The following is a 19,521-nucleotide window of genomic DNA, read 5'->3' as shown; positions in this document are numbered from 1 at the left end:
AGATAGACAAAAGAACCAATAAATTATGAACTTGAGCAATATAATTGACAGGCTTGATCTAACGGACACGTATAGAATACATCTAAATTTTGGTAATTGACATTATTTTCAAACATACACAGAATACATATGAAAAATGGCTATGTGTAAGACCATAAAATAAGTCTCAACAAATTTCAAAGAATCAGAATTTATACAAAACAAGTTATCTAATATATAATTATGTCAGAAACTAATAACAAAAATATAACCAAATCTCTTTTGTTTTTGAAATTTAAAAACATGCTTCTAAATAACTTTAATCAAAGAAGAAATTATAAGGAAAAAATTTAAATACCTAAAATGAAAAGATAATGAAACATGTGTGATATAGGCGTAGTAATACTTAGAGGGAAATTTGGAAACTTAAATGTTTTTCTAAAAAAAAAAAAAAAGACTGAAAAGTTAACAAGTTAAGTATGTAACCCAGGAATGTAGTAATAGAAAAACAGAAAGTATGTAAAGTAGAAAGCAAGTAGTAAATATAGAAGCTTAAATTAATGAAATAAAAAACCCCAGAATATTATCAAAGCAAAAGTTGGCTACTTCCAAACAGTAATAAATCAACAAAACTCTGACTAAATTGAGAAGAGAAAAAAAGAAAAGGAATGAATTAGCAATGTTTGAAATAATTAAGTGAACATTATTACTGATGCAGAATAGATTGACAGGGTAACAGTGAGTATTAATAACAACTAAATTTAAAAACATAGATAACATGGGGCGCCTGGGTGGCTCAGTCGTTAAGCGTCTGCCTTCGGCTCAGGTCATGATCCCAGGGTCTTGGGATCGAGCCCCACATCGGGCTCCCTGCTCTGCGGGAAGCCTGCTTCGCTTCTCCCTCTCCCACTCCTCCTGCTTGTGTTCCCTCTCTCACTGTGTCTCTCTCTGTCAAATAAATAAATAAAATCTTTAAAAAAAAAAAAACATAGATAACATGAACAAATTTAACGGAAAAAAAAAACAAAAGCAACTCCACAAGATATAGATAACCTAAATAATCCTACATTTATTAAAGAAATAAATAATTTAAAATCTCTCCACAAAGTCAAAATCAGTCCTCAAACATTTTACTTGAGCATTCTAGAAACATTCAAAGAACAGATAATGCCCTTGCACAAACTCAGAGAACAAGTAGGAAGGAAGGAAGGAAGGAAGGAAGGAAGGAAGGAAGGAAGGAAGGAAGGAAGGAAGGAAGGAAGGAAGGAAGAGAGGGAGGGAGGGAGGGAGGAAGGGAGGAAAGAAGGAAGGAAAAGGAGAGAAGAGGAGAAAGGAGGGAAGGGAGGGGAGGGGAGGAGAGGAGAGAAGAGGAAAGGAAAGGAAAGGAAAGGAGAGGAGAGGAGAGGAGAGGAGAGGAAAACTACCCACATGGAGCGTCTACATAGAGTAGACACACTTTCCCCTATTACTTCCACTAAGTAGAGTTAAAACCACTGAACATTATAAATAAAAGAAATATAAGAAGACTTGAACTTTAGAGTGAAGGCAGACCCAAGAAATGGCACAGTGGTGAATGCCCTGGGTTTTATTTTTCCTCTTTATCTCAGACTGGCTACTGGAGAAGCTGACAACCAGGAAGTGCCAATGGACACAGACAAAGAATGTCCTCTCAAAGTCTATTCTCTTTACAAAGGACCGGGAGAGAAACAATCTAGAAAGACAGTAAACTTTTAGACAGTAACTACTGTATTCTAGGGAAACACCTTGGGAAAAAATGTGACCCCACCACCATTATCAAAGGCCAAGTGGGAGCAGTATCAAGGTGCTCCTTCCCCTCCCAGCCAACTTGTACCAGTGGAGGCCTGGTAAGGAATCTGATCTCTTACCCCTACCCAGCAGTAATGAGATACCATGCCTCTTAGTGTCCACAGAGGCCAAGAGGAAAACCTGGTCTTCTCCCCATCAGATAGCAGTGAGACAGTGCCCACTTTCCTCTACCAGCACTGTATCAAAGGCAGCCTGCTAGAGGGGAATAATGAAGGGGAGTAAGTCAGAGGGGGAGACGAACCATGAGAGACGATGGACTCTGAAAAACAAACTGAGGGTTCTAGACTAGGGGAGGAGGGTAGGGGGATGGGTTAGCCTGGTGATGGGTATTAAAGAGGGCACATTCTGCATGGAGCACTGGGTGTTATGCACAATGAATCATGGAACACTACATCAAAAACTAATGATGTAATATATGGTGATTAACATAACAATAAAAAAATTTTTTAAAAAGGCAGCCTGCTAAAACAGAAGATTCAAATAAGACTGAGTCTAATAACATAATATTCAAAATATCAAAGATACAATAAAAAAAAAACCCTACTTAGTATATTAAAAACCAGGGGGAAAACCCAGGAAAATCTCAACTTGAAAGAGAAAATACCATCAGTAGATGCCAACACAGAAATGATATAAATGTTGACATTATCTAACAAAGATTTTAAAGCAGCTATCACAAAAATGCTTCAACAAGCAATTACAAACATACTTGAAACAAATGAAAAATAGGGAAAAAATCTTAGCAAAGAAAAAATATAAAGAAAAACCAAATGGAAATTTTAGAACTAGAAAAACAATCCAAATTTTAAAACTCATTGCATGGGTTCAATGACAGAATAGAAAGGACAGAGGAAAGAATTAGTGCTTTGGAGATAGAACAATTACAATCTGAACAATAGAAAGAAAATAAAATGAAAACATAAAATAAATAAAAACATACTTAAACCCTAACATATCAATAATTACATTAAATATAAGTGGTCTGAATATACCAATTAAAAGACAGAGGCTGGCAGAGTAGATTAAAAAACATGACCTAACTCTATGCTCAAGGGCACTTGGCTGAGTGAAAAAAGCCAATCTCAAAAGGTCATATAATAAATGATTCCATTTATATAACATTCTAAAAATGACAAAATTATAAAAATAAAAAGCAGATTAGCTGCTGCCAGAGGTTGGGGATGGCAGTGGGAGGGCTGGGTATGACTACAAAGGGAGATCTTTGTGATGATGGAACAGTTCTGCTTCTCAACTTTGGTGGTCGTTACATGAATCTACACATGTGATAAAATGGCATAGAACCATACACATATTGCAGCAATGTCAGTTTCCTACTTTTGATATTGTTCCATAGTTATGTAAGATATAATCATTGGGGGAAACTGAATGAAGGGTATATGGGACCTCTCTGTACTATTTTTTCAACTTCCTTTGAATTTATAATTTTTTCAGAATAAAAAGCCTATCAAGCACTCATTTTGCCAAGTTTTGACATTAAGGATGAACAAAACAGGGCTTTAGAAAATCTTGCCATTTGACTATAATCCTTTTAAAAGAGTGGGTAGAACCCAAATATATTAAAAATACAAATAGCAACAGAAAAAGGTTGTACGTATATGAGTAGTTCTGGGGTTACAAAGTCCAACAGCACCAAGATCCAAGTATTGAGTCTTTAGAATAAAAATTCAAAATGATAACTGTTGAAAAAAAACAGCCTCAGTTCAATCTCAAATTTATGTAATCAGGATAAAAAGTAGAGTATTCCCAATAGTGGATCAAAGGCCTTACCCCAGAACAGCCCTCAGTTTTCTGCATGGAAACTTATCTAAAACAGATCTCACCACATACAACATTCATGTGCTAAGTGGCATGTCTTCCCCATACTGATCACCACTTGTCCACTCAGGCCACTTGCCAAACTGAGTAATATGGTGTAAGCCTGGGTACAGGCCCTGGTCACAAGACCAGCTGCCCATGTTCTGGGAGGAGCTCCAGGAAAACACATATTATGCAGACCCTCCCTGACAGAGAGCAATCCATCACTTGTCATATGTCCCTGCCCCCCACCCCCCATATTTTAGTGAGACTGATATTACCAAGATCTCACTTTTCTTGGCACTGAGCCATTAGAAATTTTTGTTCTTTGTTCATGCATTTTTTTTTTACAAATTAAAAGCAATTTATTATGTAATATTCTGTGCCTACAATGGAATATGTGAAATACACATTAGCCCACTTGGCCAACAGAAGATTCCAACATTAAAAGTATAATTGCAATTAGCCATGTCCTCCTCTCCAATTTTCATCCTCCTGCCTTCTCCTCAAACCTTCACTTTCCTGATTTTTGTGTTTATCATATGCTTGCTTTTTAAAAATAATTGACTACAATGTATTTCTCCCCAAACAATATTTGCTCAGCTCTGAGGTAATATGGATAGTGCTTTCATTAATGGTCTTATACCTGTCTCCTAATGCACACCTGCAAGAGTTTCTCTAGGGTACACACCCAAGAGTAAAATTGCTGGGCCACAGAAACATAATCTTTACCTGTGCTAGACATACCAAGTTATTTTCCAAAGAAATTTTACTATTTTACAGTCCCAACAGTAGTATATAAGATTCTGTTTTTCCACATCCTCACCAACATTTAGTATTATTAGACTTCTGAATTTTTTGCCCATCTAGTGGATAGAAAATGATACCTCATTATGATTTTAATTTGCATTTCCCTGATCATTAACAAAGTTGAGAACCTTTTATTTTTATGTATTTTTAAAAATATTTTATGTATTTATTTGACAGAGAGAGCGAGAGAGCACAAGCAGGGGGAGCAGCAGAGGGAGAGGGAGAAGCAGGCTCCCCGCTGAGCAGGGAGCCCAACACCGGGCTTGATCCCAGGATCCTGGGATTATGACCTGAGCCAAAGGCTGACACTTAACTGACTGAGCCACCCAGGCACCCTGGAATCTTTTAATTTTTTTTAAAGATTATTTATTTGAGAGAGAGAGAGAGACCATGAGAGCAGGAGGGGTGGAGAGAGAGAGGGAGAGAGAATCTCAAGCAGACTCTGTGTTGAGCACATAGCCCGACGTGGGGCTCGATCCCCTGAGATCATGACCTGAGCCAAAACCAAGAGTTGGATGCCACCCAGGTGCCTCAAAGTTGAGAATCTTTTAGTATCTTGATTTATTTTTGTGAATTATATCATGTTTATTTTTGTGAAATACATCATGTTTTCTGGACATTTTTTGGACAGGTTGCAGGAATCCTTTATATATTCTGGATCCTATTGTTTTGTCAGACATAGTATTAAGATTTTCTTAGAGTTCATGGCTGATCTTTTTACTCTATGATATTTTCAGTAAGCAGAAGTTATTAATTTCAATGAGGTGAAACTTCTCTATCTTTTCCTTTTTGGTTTCTGCTCTTTGTGACTTTCATTTCCATAGAGAAGGAGGAATTCATTGTGAAAAGGAAAACTTGGAATCTTTTAGAAGAAAATACAGCAGAGTGACCCCTACAGCCTTTGGGTAGAGAAGGATTTCTTTCTTTTTTTCTTTTTAAGATTTTATTTATTTGACAGAGAGAGATAGTGAGAGCAGGAACACAAGCAGGAGGAGTGGGAGAGGGAGAAGCAGGCTTCTGGCTGAACAGGGAGCCCGATGTGGGGCTCAGTCTCAGGACCCTGAGATCATGACCTGAGCCAAAGGAAGACACTTAACGACTAAGCCACCCGGGCGCCCCCTTTTTTAAAAGATTTTATTAGAGAAGGATTTCTTAAACAAGACCCAAAAAGTGCTTATCTTTAACCATTGCTATGTTAACAAACATTTTTTAAGGATTGTTAGAATAAATCAGGAGGATAAGCTAAGCCCTACCCACCACTGTTTTTATTATTTTCCCAGGAGAAACACAGCACTCTGTGCTGCTATTGAAGGCGTGGTCTCAGAGCAAAGGGCTGTTGGTGTGGTCCCAGCAACGGCCCCTGTCCCATCCCTCTCACCTCGAGGCCACCACCTTCCCAGAAGGGAGGCACAGGCACCTACAGTGGTTTCTTCACCTTTAGTTCTTTTTTGTTACTAGTGCTGATGGGGGTCTGTTTCCGCTAATCTTAACTGTGGCAAAATGCTCCAGGATGTCTATTCTTCTGGTTACATATGGAATTTCCTGGACTTCAGTTGATTGCTTGGGATGGGGGCTGATTAGACGCAGCTATTTCTAGGCATCCTTGCCTTTTCTTTCCTGAAAAACCATTGTGTTAGCAACATATTTTTAGGTGGGGCTATGTTATTCACATACATTTTTTCTTTTTCACCAATTTCAAACAAAGTTTTCTTCCAGAAAAAAACACACTAGCATTGAGGGCTACTTTCAACCATTCTATTCTTTGTGATACTATTTATATAGTCCTTGTAATACTGTACTTTAACATACTTATGATTTTAAGGCCCATTTTTTTCCCTGTGCAATCTCATGAGGCTTTCCTCAATCCTTCTCATCACCCCCTGCTCCTTTCTTATCTATTTATGGGTCATTATCCCCTTCTCCATCAACATCTTCTCAGCATAGCTGAATGCTCCAGGGAGACTAGGTTGGTGTGAGGCTCTGCCATGATGAATGGATTTCTTTTCACTCTTCAGTAATGAGCTGGCTTCCACTAAGGGCAACTAATTTCTTTGTAGCTACTTGGAGTAAGTAGATTAAGTTACCAGTATCACTGCTTATCTCATTCTAGAATCAATGATCCAATTCACATGATCACCACCTATAAATCTGGAGAAACTATTTTATAGAAACCCTAGTAATTGATTAGTAGTCATTTTCTGAAATGAATCATTTACAAGACACTGTCTTGGTTCCCAGCCTATTTCTGAGGCAATTAGGACCTAGTGGGTGGCTTATTTGTTGACTGTTTGATGATGGCCATTTATTCTGGTATAATATCTGAATCTTATTCCTAGTTTCTCAGTGCTTGGGCCACCAGCTCTTTCTCATTTCTTTGTCCTAGGCTTCTTTCTGAAACTTTCTCAGATAGATGCCCAGTCTGTGATACAGTAGATTCTGAGTTTCCATCTATCTGTTGATTTTGATGGCACTGAAATTCATGGCTGCTTTGATGCTTGAAGCAAGTCATAGCCAGGATCTGCCTCTCCCTGCTTTACCTTCCCAGGCCCAGCTGACCATATGAGAGGAGAAGGCTGAAGAGATGTGTAGGCAGAGGACACACAGAATGCCCTGCCTCTCATCCCAAGACCTGTATGGTAATGTGGCATGCCAACAGAGAATGGTTGCGCTCCAGCATTAGATTCTGCTTGAGGCTGAAATCCTTGTTTTTCCAGTCAGATAAGCATACAGTATTTATGATTTTGTATATGCCAGGCACTAAATTATAGACTGCGCCTTAAAATCTGAGTGAAGGGTGGGGGGTGCCTGGGTGGTTCAGTCAGTTAAGCATCTGACTCTTGGTTTCAGCTCAGGTCATGATTTCAGGGTCCTGGAATTGAGTCCCACACTGAGCTCCCTGCTCAGCAGAGAGTCTGCTTTTCTCTCTCCCTTTGCTCCCCGCCCCCCCGGACTGCATTCGTGCTCTCTCCTTCTCTCTCTCTCTCTTTCAAATAAATAAAATCTTTAAAAAAAATTCTGAGTGGGACAAGAAGTCAGATCACTGCTGCCATACACTGGGCACTTTCTGTGAACAAGGTGATTTTGCTAAGAGTTTTACCTACACCCTCTTATTTAATCATATAACCATATTTATCCTAGGGGTTATCACCTATATGAAAAACAAGGTGGAGAAAGGTTGGGTACATTTTCTAGGTCATTCAACTAAAAGTGAAGAAGTTAAATTCAAACATATACTTAGCTAACTCAAGAGGGTGCTTTTAACCACTACACCACACTGCCTCCCCCTTAAAAAAAAATGATAAGCCAGAATTACATGATACTAAGTAAAAGGAGGTCATAGAAAGGAGCGTTCTCAGTAGGCTAGAGTAGTCATGGGCTATAGGATAGAAGGGAGGGTCCATAAAGAACATCTAATCCCAGATTTCTCAAACTTTTTTTTAATGTGGTAAAAATCATATAACATAAAAAAAATATGGAATGCTTCAGGAAGTTGCATGGCATCCTTGCAAAGGGGCCACACTGATCTTCTCAGCATCATATCAGCTTTAGGATATGTGCTGCTAAAGCGAGCACTCTTAAACTTTTTAACTTCCAACCCACAATGTGAAATGTATTTTACATCATGACCCAGTAAACACAAGCATAAATAATCAAAATGAAATTTTACAATGCAATACTTGCCCTACTCTATGCAGTGCACTCCGTTTTTCTACTGTGTTTTATAGCTTTCTCTTAAAATAATTCTGGTTATGGTCTATTAAATATACTTTATGACTTAGAAATACCGGTCTAGAAACCTCAACAGATGGGGTAATTGAGATCTAGAAATGTCTAGGGTACCTAGCACAATGTCTTGCAAATAGTAATTCTAAGTGTTTTTGTTTTCTTTCCTTATGTGACTCAGCACACCCACACAGCACCTCAGTGGCAGAACTGAGATGGAACGCAGATTTCCTGATTCCCAATCCAGAGTTTTTCTCTCAAGGAAAGTTTGTCAAAGAGGGACTCTCCCATGGCAGAGTTTCCTCACAGGTGTGGGTAGAAGTAGGAGGAAACAAACAGTGAAGTTGTGGAAGACTCACGCTGCCACACTCCCTAGTGGGCTTTGCCCAAGGTCATCGGGTACTAGAACAAGCTGTCTGATTCCAAAGCTGATGCCTTTTCTCTGGTTATCTATACTGGTTGCTCAGTGAAATCACCTGGGAGCTCTTTAACAATACTAATGTCCAGGCTACAACTCAGATCAATTTCATCTGATTAGTTAAGGATGGGGTATGTTCTAAAAACTCCTCAGGTGATTTTAATACACAGTGACCATCTCAGTAAGAAGATATCCCTTAAAACTCTTCCTGCTTATCCTTCAAGATCCAGCCAAAATGCCTCTCTCCCAGCCTGATAGCATCCTGACTCAAATTCACAGTCAAAAGTAACTGCCTTTCCATTATTGTACTCATCCAGCACCTAGAGCCTTTTATCCTGTGTTTAGCTCCCCTGCTAGATGAAGCACTTACTAAATGCAGAGTTTATGCCTCACTCATCTTTGTATCCAACCATTCAATAAATATTTACAGAATGCCCTTTGCTCAGATGGTTCTTCTTTCCCAAACCACCCATATCTCCAAAATCTACTGTGATTCAGCTCTAACTCCTAATGAGGGTGATGGAAATTCTCCCCAGGATCAGTTCTACCAAGGACAAGAGGGAGCTGGAGAATCCTGACTAGGGGGGACAGCAGTCTCTAGAGACAGGGAGACTGCAGCATCTCTCCTTGTGTGTCTGGACTTTCTCTCCCAATCTTTCTCCTCCAGCCTTTCAGATTTCTGACAAGGCAGTGTGGCCCAGTGTGCAGAACCCTGGCCAGGAAGTGGGGAAGATGGACTTCCTGTTCTGGTCACGACCGTCAGTGCCTTGCACCATAGAACTCACTTTTCCATTTTGTTAGCTGAGAATGACAGCATTCCTAACTAAATTGTCACCCTCTGCTTCTTTCCCCTTGGGGATTATATAAGAACTCATATATGAAAACAAGCTTCGTTCGGGTCCTTGAGCTTTTCTGAGAACAGCTTTGTATAAATATAAGATACCTTTTGTTACTGTTTATAGCCCAAGGGATTTGCGGAAAGAGGTTGAGAGCCAGCGATGCTCTTTTTTATAGGCAGAAAATAGCTGCTGGAAAAACAACCTGGTGTGTAGAGCACAATGTTCTTATCGAACAGACAGAATTATCTTTCGCAGGCAGCCATGAACACAAAACACCTGGTGCACACGTTTCCTGCCCCTTCATATATTTTGAAAGAAAGGGACCTTTACCCTGACCTGTCAAGCAGTGATCTTCATGAACTTCTGTCCACAGACTCTGCGACAGTTATCTTGGCTTGCTGCTGTGGACTTCAATGGTAAACACAGCTGATCGTCACTTATGGGGCATCTTCTTCTCCAGATATCACTCAGAACTTATCAGATCCACACATGTGCATTTCTTTTTCCTTAAAATGCAGCCACTGGATGGGTTAAGAGGACCTTAAAGACTTGATCCTGACCCAGCAATTGTTTAAAATCTTTGGGGAAAAAAAAAACAAAATAAACCCACTGAAAACACTTAGCAAACAATACAAATCTGTTCATATTAAGATTCACCTTCTACCTTAAAGACTCAAAGGTGTTAAAGAAGATAGAAATCAGTGTGGGAAAGTTCTGTGGAGGACAAGGACATAATATACACAGAAAGTGCTCAATAATATTGGTTAAGTAAATGAAGGAAACTTGAAATGGGCCTCGAAGGATGAAAAGCATCTGAAATGGCAGAGGGAAGGAGCAAGTAGCCATGGCTAGAAAAGTCATGTAACACAGTGGTTTAAGTATTGACTGTGAAGTGAAGTGGATTGACCTAGGTATGGCACACACCAGCTGTGTTTCTGAGCAAATTAAGTAATATTCCAAAGCTCTACTCTCCTCTTCCATGATAAGTGAGTACTAAAACCTCCAGCATAGATTTTGGGGAGAATTGAATGAGCTAATATAGGCAAAGCTCTTACCACAATGTCAGTCATATAGTGACTGTTCAAACAATATTTGTTGTTGCTGTTGTTGTTACTATTAGGGAAAATGTGGACAAAGGCAGGGATTACTTAGTCTGTAATGAAATAATCAAAATATTTGGTGTTAAGTATGATTCATGTGAATTTGAATAGGCTTTCTTGGTAAATTACCTACAAGATAAAATCCAAACTCCTTAGTCTGGCAGATAAAGGTCTTCACATCCATCCCTGCCTTCTTCTCATCTCCTGCCATGATAAGTTTCTCCCCAGTTCTTCCAAACCCCACACCCTTTCAGGACATTGTCCTTCAATCTGAACACCTTCACTAACCTTCACCTGGTAAACTCCTGCTCACTCTACCAGAACAACTCCAGTATCAATTCCAAAGTAAAAACTATCATGTCTTCTCCAGCCTTTGGACTCTACAATCCTTTGTTCCAGGTTGTTTAGATCCCCAAAGTTTGGCACATAATAGATGCTTAAGAAATATTTCTTGAGTGAATGAATGAGTTCTGTCTTCAATAATAGCATTTATTATGATATATGTTGTCTTACTTACTTGTTGCTTTCCTCCTCAGACTGTGAGCTTCTCAAAAAGGGTGAGGTGAAGGGAAATTGTGTGTTTTGTATCTGTGTTCTCAGACCCTCACCCGGTGATTCATAAGGTAGGCTTCAAGTAAAACTTTAACAAATTAATGAATTTCTAATATATCTTTTTGCAAAAGCTTTTTTTCCCTCATTATACATTCTTTATTTCATGCTTCGGCTCTCCTCTCTTGGTGTTGAGTTGAGGGAAGGGACAGGAAAGAGTACAGAAGTCTTTTGTTACCTTACCTCTTTAGCATATAGCCGAACAAGTGAAAAGCAGGAGCAGGGGAAGCCAGTCATACATTAGAGTCCTCGGAATCAGAGGCTGAGACGGGGTCTTGGGCAAATGCTCACAGGAAGGACTTGTAAGGGAGTGAGGGAAGCAAGACAGGGCATGTGAGAAGCAAAGTGAGGACATGTGTTCAGCTGTGGTCCAGTCTCCGCTCAGTCCTATGGGAAGTTCTGAGACAAGGGTGGCCTCACAGAATTGCCCCACCTGGAGGCAAAGGGGCTGGGTTTTTACACTGCTTCCTCAGTAGTTGTCTGCAAGTCACACCCAGAAGTCAGGGGACAACTTCCCAGGCAGTTCTGGGTGGATCAGCTCCGGAGGGCCAAGAGCAAGTCTTCAGTGATGGGTGTGGCTGTAAGCCATTGGTCACCAACACTCACAGCAGCTGAGTGACAAGAGAACTGGACTGGTGAAAGAATCTGAGCAGCACAGCAAAAGCCCTTACCACACCCCTAAAAATAAAGACAGAAGAAAGTGTTTACTCCTAGAAGGATTATCCAAGATTTTATTTAAAACCTATCTACTCCAATAGATCAACAAGTCTCTTTGAACTAGAGCCTCACTCCTTAACAGATTAGAAACAACAAGAGAGAAGAGAGTGCAGAAACTCTTAAATGTAAATACACCAATTGAGAAGTAAAAAACAAACAGGAACTCCAAAAAGCATAGAAGTCTGGAATCTTGGAGTGTAAAACCCTAGAGGATTAGAAATTAAAGTCTAAAAACATTGAGATTACAATGATGCCCTAAGTCGACAAGAAAAGGTTAAATAAGCTATGTTTGGCATTCTACCTTTAAGAACGCAGAGTGATAAGCAACATAATTTTAGATTTCATTTGAAATGTGAAAGCTTTAGGTATATGAACAATTACACAGACATTTGACTTTTGCAGAATCTCTCCTTCCCTGCCAGCCCTAGATAAGGGAGGTATCACTGAATTACACCTTGGAGAACATCTGACCCCCAGGAGCCTGTTGAAATTTCTCAGACAGTAGCATAACCTTAGCTTTTTTTTAATGTTCTGACCATTCTGATTCCACTTAGCACAAGTGATGATATAATCAGAGCTGACAGAAAGTTCCAATCACCATATATATACCTAGTCTGATGGGGAGAGCTCTAGCCTGGCATCTGGAGTTCAAATTCCTCCACTGTCATTAACATCCGTGGACCCTATGCAAGTCATTTATCTTCTCTGAGTCTCAGTGTCTTCATCTGTAAGGGAAAAATTATCATATTATTATTATTTATTATATTATATTACATACTGTACCAATATATTATGTGTAATATATTATTATATTTATTATATTAATATTATTATGTCTCATCAGCCTGCTGTGAGGAGCAAATGAGATAATGCTTGGTAGTTGCTTTGTAAAGGGTAAAGAATAATTAAAATGGAAGTAGAATATTTGGGAAAGTAACAATCATTTCATCCCTTTCTTTTTTCCAGTGAACCCTTTGACAGTTCTTCTAAACCTCTAAAACTGGTGAGATAGACATGGATGCCATTTCCCAGATTTATGCGGACCCTGTTCACTGCCATCTGGCCTCCTCTACTGCCCTCTCAGTAGCCAGCCTGTACCCTTATTTCTTGCTCCTGTTTCAGAATGACTGTCTTTGGAGAATGGGGTTTCTCAGGAAGGACATTGCACAATCAGAAATCGCTGATCTGCCAAGGCTGTAACATTTTTTTTCCTGGAGCCCTTTCAGGAATGTGTCACAGAAGGTGGGGGAGATGGACCATGGAACAGAGAGTACTAGGCACCAGCAACCAGGTAATAAAATGTTTGAGCATTCCTTTTCAAAATTTAATGAAGACATCAATCTTCATTAAGTCAAAGAGTCTAGGGTCCACAGGAGGGAGATTTACTGAGCTGCATCCAAAAATGGGAGAAACAATGACCAAAATGCAGGTCATAGAGGGAGAGGCAGTGAATTCTAGAACTTGATGACATCTATTTTCAACAACTGTTGAGTTTGCCAATAGCTATTATCCCTAAACATGAGCCTCAAGCTCAGTGGTGTGCCAGAGCCAGCTTGTACCAACTCAAGAGAGTCAATTACTCATGGCTCTTCCCAACTCAATGCTCAGTGATGTCATGTTGGTAGCTTGCAATCAGCCATGGTGTCAGTATTTACCATGGAGATCAGCAGGTGCCACAAATAGGGTTTTTTTTTCCTTCCAGAGAGCCAGCTTACCAGCATACCACTGCTTAAGCTTGCATCCAAATGTCAACAAGATGTGTGGAACTCTGAAATAGCTTTCAGAAGAGCAGTGTTGTTCTTGAACTTCCTCATGAACCACTGAAAAAATAGTTTATGTGTATATAAATATCAGAAATCCTTTGCTTTTATATTCCAAAATCACCTTCCTCATATAGCCTCTTTTTTCTTTGAGGCTGAATGTGGAGAACTGCTGCTACTGAACTGAGAAAAACCTGAGTCAGTGTTACATCCTTGGCATCGTCAACAGGATTGTTTTTCCATGAGTGTTTCCCAAGCTCTACCCTCCGCTGCTACAGAGGATGCACATGGAAAGGAATTTTTCTTCAGGGAGTATAGCCTCAGAGCTTGAGGTATCTGTAGAAAAGCAGCAGCAAGATGCTGCTCTCTGCTTGGAGGAATTTTGCCAAACAGATTGCATATAGCTGAAAGTAGCCAACTTTAGTAGGAGAACATAATTCTCTTCTTTCTTTTCATACCGAACTGTAGGATTAACAAAGAATAAAGGGGAATAAAAATACAAACATACACAATATTCACCTCCACAGAACTTTCTTTCACTAATGTCTTTGTGGCTGTAGCTAATGATTTTCACCAGTTTCCCATAACTTACCTAGAGACTAAAAGGAAAAGGGATGGGGAAGAAAACTGGCATTTATAGAGCACCATCTTGGTATGAGGTATTAGAGTGTCTTATTTAATTACCACAGCAACCATGCAAAGAAGGTACTGTTATTTCTGTTTTTTCAGAGAAGGAAAGGCAAGCATTACCTGAGGTTAACCAGCTAATGGGTTTTTGGAACTGGAATTTGAATACAGGTCTCTGAACAGATTTTTGTGCTCAAAAATCTTTTGATTTTGTGCCTTTTCTACTACTCTATTAACTTATGGAAAAACAAAGTCCAACTGTGGACCCAGTTCAGGACACATGGGTGCAGGCTGAATCTGGTCCCTTGGGGCTGGTGTTCCACAAAGATACACATTGGATTGTCTAATTTGATTGGAATGTGTAAAGATACACATTGGATTTTTCTAGAGAAAGCCCAGAGTCTTCCTGGATGCAGGACTTGCAATTTCTCAGGGGCAGTTTTGAGATAAACACCAAGTCTCTGTTGTCATGTCCATTAAAGATGTAAAATAGGAGAAAAGCATGGAAATCAAAAGTGAATCTTAGAAAAGGCTTTTAAGGATTTTTTAAGTACCCTGGTTTTAATGGCCTAATCCAACTGCTACTAACAGAACCTCAAATTGCCACCTGTGTTGTTTAAAGAAAGAAAGGAAAGAGTGTCTTTTCCAGTAATCTCATACTGGGAGAAACACATGACAGTTTTACCTGTAAATTTCACATTAGCAGTCACATTTTGGGGGACTATGTCATATCTCAGGCTAAGGAATGTGACACATGCCCTTTGGTTTCCTAGGATAAACCTAACAAAATCTTATTTTTTCAAGTTTCAGTGATAAAGATATTACTGATACTCATACTTTACTTTCAGAGAGTTTACCAACTCACACCAACTCAGAGAGGTTAGCAGAATTGTTTATTTGATTTTGGATAAAGTGGCAGATAGACATTGCATTTCTGCACACGATCCATTTACACACTCAAAAACAATCCCTTATGTTCTTTTCAAATCATTTTTTCTCCTGGGCAATAACTTCATTTATGTATTTACTTATGTATGTATGTATGTATGTATTTTTAGATTTTATTTCTTTGACAGAGAGAGGGAACACAAGCAGGGGAGAGCGGCAGGCAGAGAGAGAGGAAGAAGCAGCCTCCCTACAGAGCAAGGGAGCCTGATGCAGGACTCAATCCCAGGACCCTGAGATCATGACCTGAGCCAAAGGCAGTCACTTAACAACCGAGCCACCTTAATAGGCTTTTTAAATTTGTGATTATATAAGTAATATATATTATATAAGTAATAGATATACAAAAGGTTAAATAATGAAAAAAATCTAATGTAAAATGATTTAAGTACAGGATGTTACTCTAATTTTTACTTTATTAATTTTTTAGAGGGGGGAGGGGTGGAGGGAGGGGGGGGATCTTAAGCTCTTTCACAACCCTGAGATTCTGACCTGAGCCGAAATCAAGAAGTCGGACATTTAACCAACTGAGCCACCCAGGTACCCCTAGGATGTTACTCTAATTTTTAAAGTGCGTACTTTAGGAATCTAGTATTGTTATCCAAATATTTTTAGTAAATATAAAAATCTCATATAAAATTTTTGTAAAATATTTTATAAGTTTTCTACCATGAAAGCCTAAAGTCTAGCAGGAGAGAAAAAGAAAGAGTGAGAGAGAGAACATGTATGTGAGTTAAGTCTTCAACACTCCTCAGTTAGAAGTGCCTTTATGACCTCTAAGTGGAAATGTACATGGCTAGATACGTGGGTCTAGAACTCAGGAGAGAGTTTCAGACTGCAGACACAGATTTGGAATTCAATAGAATATAGATGGTAATTTGAGTCATAAGAATGGAACATATCAAGCAGTAAAAATATATAGAGCAAGAAAAGGGTGGGGTCTAGAACTGAACCAAAAAAATCTCCCACATCTAAAAGCCAGGACTGTTCAGATGTCTAGAACCAATCAAATATCTCCACCATCCCCAGACCCATTCTGTCTTCCACTGCGTAGGTAAGTTCTGGGTCAGAAAAGAGGCTTCATTGGCATTACAGATCATGTTGGAGTCCTCCCTACACCAACTAAAAAGCTTTTAGGAGAATTGGCATTTTTTTAAATGGCATAAGAGAGCTTATATTTCCAGTTAGGATGTAGAGGAAGTCAATAGAAGGAGATCCAAAGATGGCCCAGTTATGAGAATTATCAGACCAAGACTTTAAAACAACTATTATAGATATGTTAAATAATTTATAGGAAAATACAAATATAATACATAAAGAAATGGAATATTTCAGGAGAACAATTCAAACATTAAAAAAATTACAGAACTGAAAAATATCTCTAAGATATTTGGGGACCTACAAGGAACAAGTGGGCACTGCAGAAAAGATAAGTGAATGGGAAGCAAAATCAATAGAAATCATTCAAACAAGAGGAAAGAGAAGAAAAAACGTAGGAAAGTAGATAGATTATTGATAAGCATGGAATAATATCAAGTTTCTAACATATATGTAACTGCAGTCCTTGAAGGTGAGGAGAAAGAGAATCACGCAGAAAAAATACTTGAAGAAATAATAACTGAAACTTTCCAAATTTGATGAAAACATCAAACCATGGATCTGTGAAGTTCAACAAGCCTCATGCAAGGTGAAACAGAGAAAACCCCTCCTAAACACATGATAATCAAATCAATGAAACATAAAAAGAAAAAGAGCATCTTAAAAGTAACCAGAAAATTAAAGACATACTAACCAGGAACAGTGATATCAATGGTAGTTGATTTTTCTTTAGAAACTACGCAAGAAAGAAAATGTATCAGAAGATAATGGAATAACATCTTTAAAGGGAAGAAAACTGTCCCCATAGAATTCTATACTCAACTAAAATAATTCTTTAAAAATGAAGGTAACAACGAGACATTTTCAGATGAAAGGAGGCTGAGAGAATTTGCTGCAAGCACACCTATACTAAAATAAATGCTAAAAATTTTTTTTCAGACTAAGGATACCAGATAGAAACTTGAATATACAGGAAGGAAGAAAAAATGAGGAAAATAGGTAACATATTTCCAATTTCTAGTCCAGCAAGGAGCTTAGAAGCTGTCACTCTGACTAACAAGTTAAAAACTTAACAAACTGAAAAATTAGCAACTCTTTTCAGATACGTCAGAGAAGTGAGGTCACAGGCAAACCATTGCCCCCTCATACTGGAGAAACAGACAGGTGAATACAGAGAATCGTAACTTATTGGAGCAGAAATTCACAAGCAGAAGTCTCCTTGGGACCCAGTGCCAAGGTAGAAACACTTGAACTGTAACTGGTGAATTATTGGAGGCTGAGTGTGGACAACTCTGAAAGTTAAAAACTGAAGGGGTCCCAGGCATTCAAGACTAGATCAACATTCAAAAATCAATTAATGTAATTCAATACTTCAACAGACCAAAAAAGAAAAATTGCATGATCAAATCAATGGGCACAGAAAAACATTTGACAAATCTAACACCTATTCATGATAAAGGAATGCTTTAAATGCAAATTAACTTCCTCAACTTGACAAAAACTATCTGCAAAAACCCTATAGCTAACATCATGCTTAATGGTAAGAAACTCAAAGCTTTCCTATTAAGATCAGGGAGAAGGCAAGAATGTCCTCTCTCACCACTCCCTTTCAAAATCATACTGGAAGTCCTATTAATGCAATAAGGCAAGAAAAAGAAATAAAAGGCATAGAGATTGACAAGGAAGACATAAAACTGTCTTTGTTATCAGATGACATGATTTTCTATGTAGAAAATCCAAAAGAATTAGCAAAAACACTCCTGGAACTAATAAGCAATCATTGCAAGTTTGCAGGATATAAGGCTAAATACAAAAGTCAACTGCTTTCCTATAAACCAACAATGAATAAGTGAAATTTAAAATTGAAAACACATTTTTTTGCCTTGTAAAAAAGCATTCGTTTTTGGCTTTTATTTTTTTTATGGCTGATTTTATTTATTTTTTTATTGTTATGTTAATCACCATACATTACAGCATTAGTTCTTGATGAAGTGTTCCATGATTCATTGTGCATAACACCCAGTGCTCCATGCAGAATGTGCCCTCTTTAATACCCATCACCAGGCTAACCCATCCCCCCACCCCCTCCCCTCTAGAACCCTCAGTTTGTTTTTCAGAGTCCATCGTCTCTCATGGTTCATCTCCCCCTCCGACTTACTCCCCTTCATTCTTCCCCTCCTGCTATCTGCTTCTTTTTCTTTTTTCTTAACATATGTTGCATTATTTGTTTCAGAAGTACAGATCTGTGATTCAGCAGTCTTGCACAATTCACAGCGCTCACCATAGCACATACCCTACCCAATGTCTATCACCCAGCCACCCCATCCCTCCCACCCCCCACCACTCCAGCAACCCTCAGTTTGTTTCCTGAGATTAAGAATTCCTCATATCAGTGAGGTCATATGATACATGTCTTTCTCTGATTGACTTATTTCACTCAGCATAACACCCTCCAGTTCCATCCACGTCGTTGCAAATGGCAAGATCTCATTCCTTTTGATGGCTGCATAATATTCCCTTGTGTATATATACCACATCTTCTGTATCCATTCATCTGTCGATGGACATCTTGGCTTTTTCCACAGTTTGGCTATTGTGGACATTGCTGCTATAAACATTGGGGTGCAGGTACCCCTTCGGATCCCTACATTTGTATCTTTGTGGTAAAGACCCAGTAGTGCAATTGCTGGATCGTATGGTAGCTCTAATTTCAACTGTTTGAGGAACCTCCATACTGTTTTCCAGAGGGGTTGCACCAGCTTGCATTCCCACCAACAGTGTAGGAGGGTTCCCCTTTCTCCATATCCCCGCCAACATCTGTCGTTTCCTGACTTGTTAATTTTAGCCATTCTGACTGGTGTGAGGTAGTATCTCATTGTGTTTTTGATTAGTATTTCCCTGATGCCGAGGGATGTTAAGCACTTTTTCATGTGTCTGTTGGCCATTTGGATGTCTTCTTTGGAAAAATGTCTGTTCGTGTCTTCTGCCCATTTCTTGATTGGATTATTTGTTCTTTGGGTGTTGAGTTTGATAAGTTCTTTATAGATTTTGGATACTAGCCCTTTATCTGATATGTCATTTGCGAATATTTTCTCCCATTCTGTCGGTTGTCTTTTGGTTTTGTGGACTGTTTCTTTTGCTGTACAAAAGCTTTTTATCTTGAGGAAATCCCAGTAGTTCATTTTTGCCCTTACTTCCCTTGCCTTTGGCGATGTTTCTAGGAAGAAGTTGCTGTGGCTGAGGTCGAAGAGGTT

The 19,521-nt window shown here is 38.9% G+C and overlaps 1 non-coding gene across 1 annotated transcript; it reads right to left on the bottom strand.

Moving 5' to 3' along the window:
• Window positions 1-7,897: 7,897 nt before the first annotated feature.
• LOC114206884 (U6 spliceosomal RNA) lies at window positions 7,898-8,004 on the bottom strand. Its single transcript, XR_003608742.1, has one exon. It is a non-coding gene; the product is annotated as a U6 spliceosomal RNA (small nuclear RNA).
• Window positions 8,005-19,521: the final 11,517 nt, after the last annotated feature.

The sequence above is a fragment of the Eumetopias jubatus genome, unplaced genomic scaffold, assembly GCF_037043125.1.
Source record: "Eumetopias jubatus isolate StellerSeaLion01/CBP00866 unplaced genomic scaffold, mEumJub1_p1.0 scaffold_2, whole genome shotgun sequence".
Lineage (NCBI taxonomy): Eukaryota > Metazoa > Chordata > Mammalia > Carnivora > Otariidae > Eumetopias > Eumetopias jubatus.
Note: the sequence above shows the minus strand (reverse complement) of the source record. Positions and strands in the feature narration are given on the sequence as shown.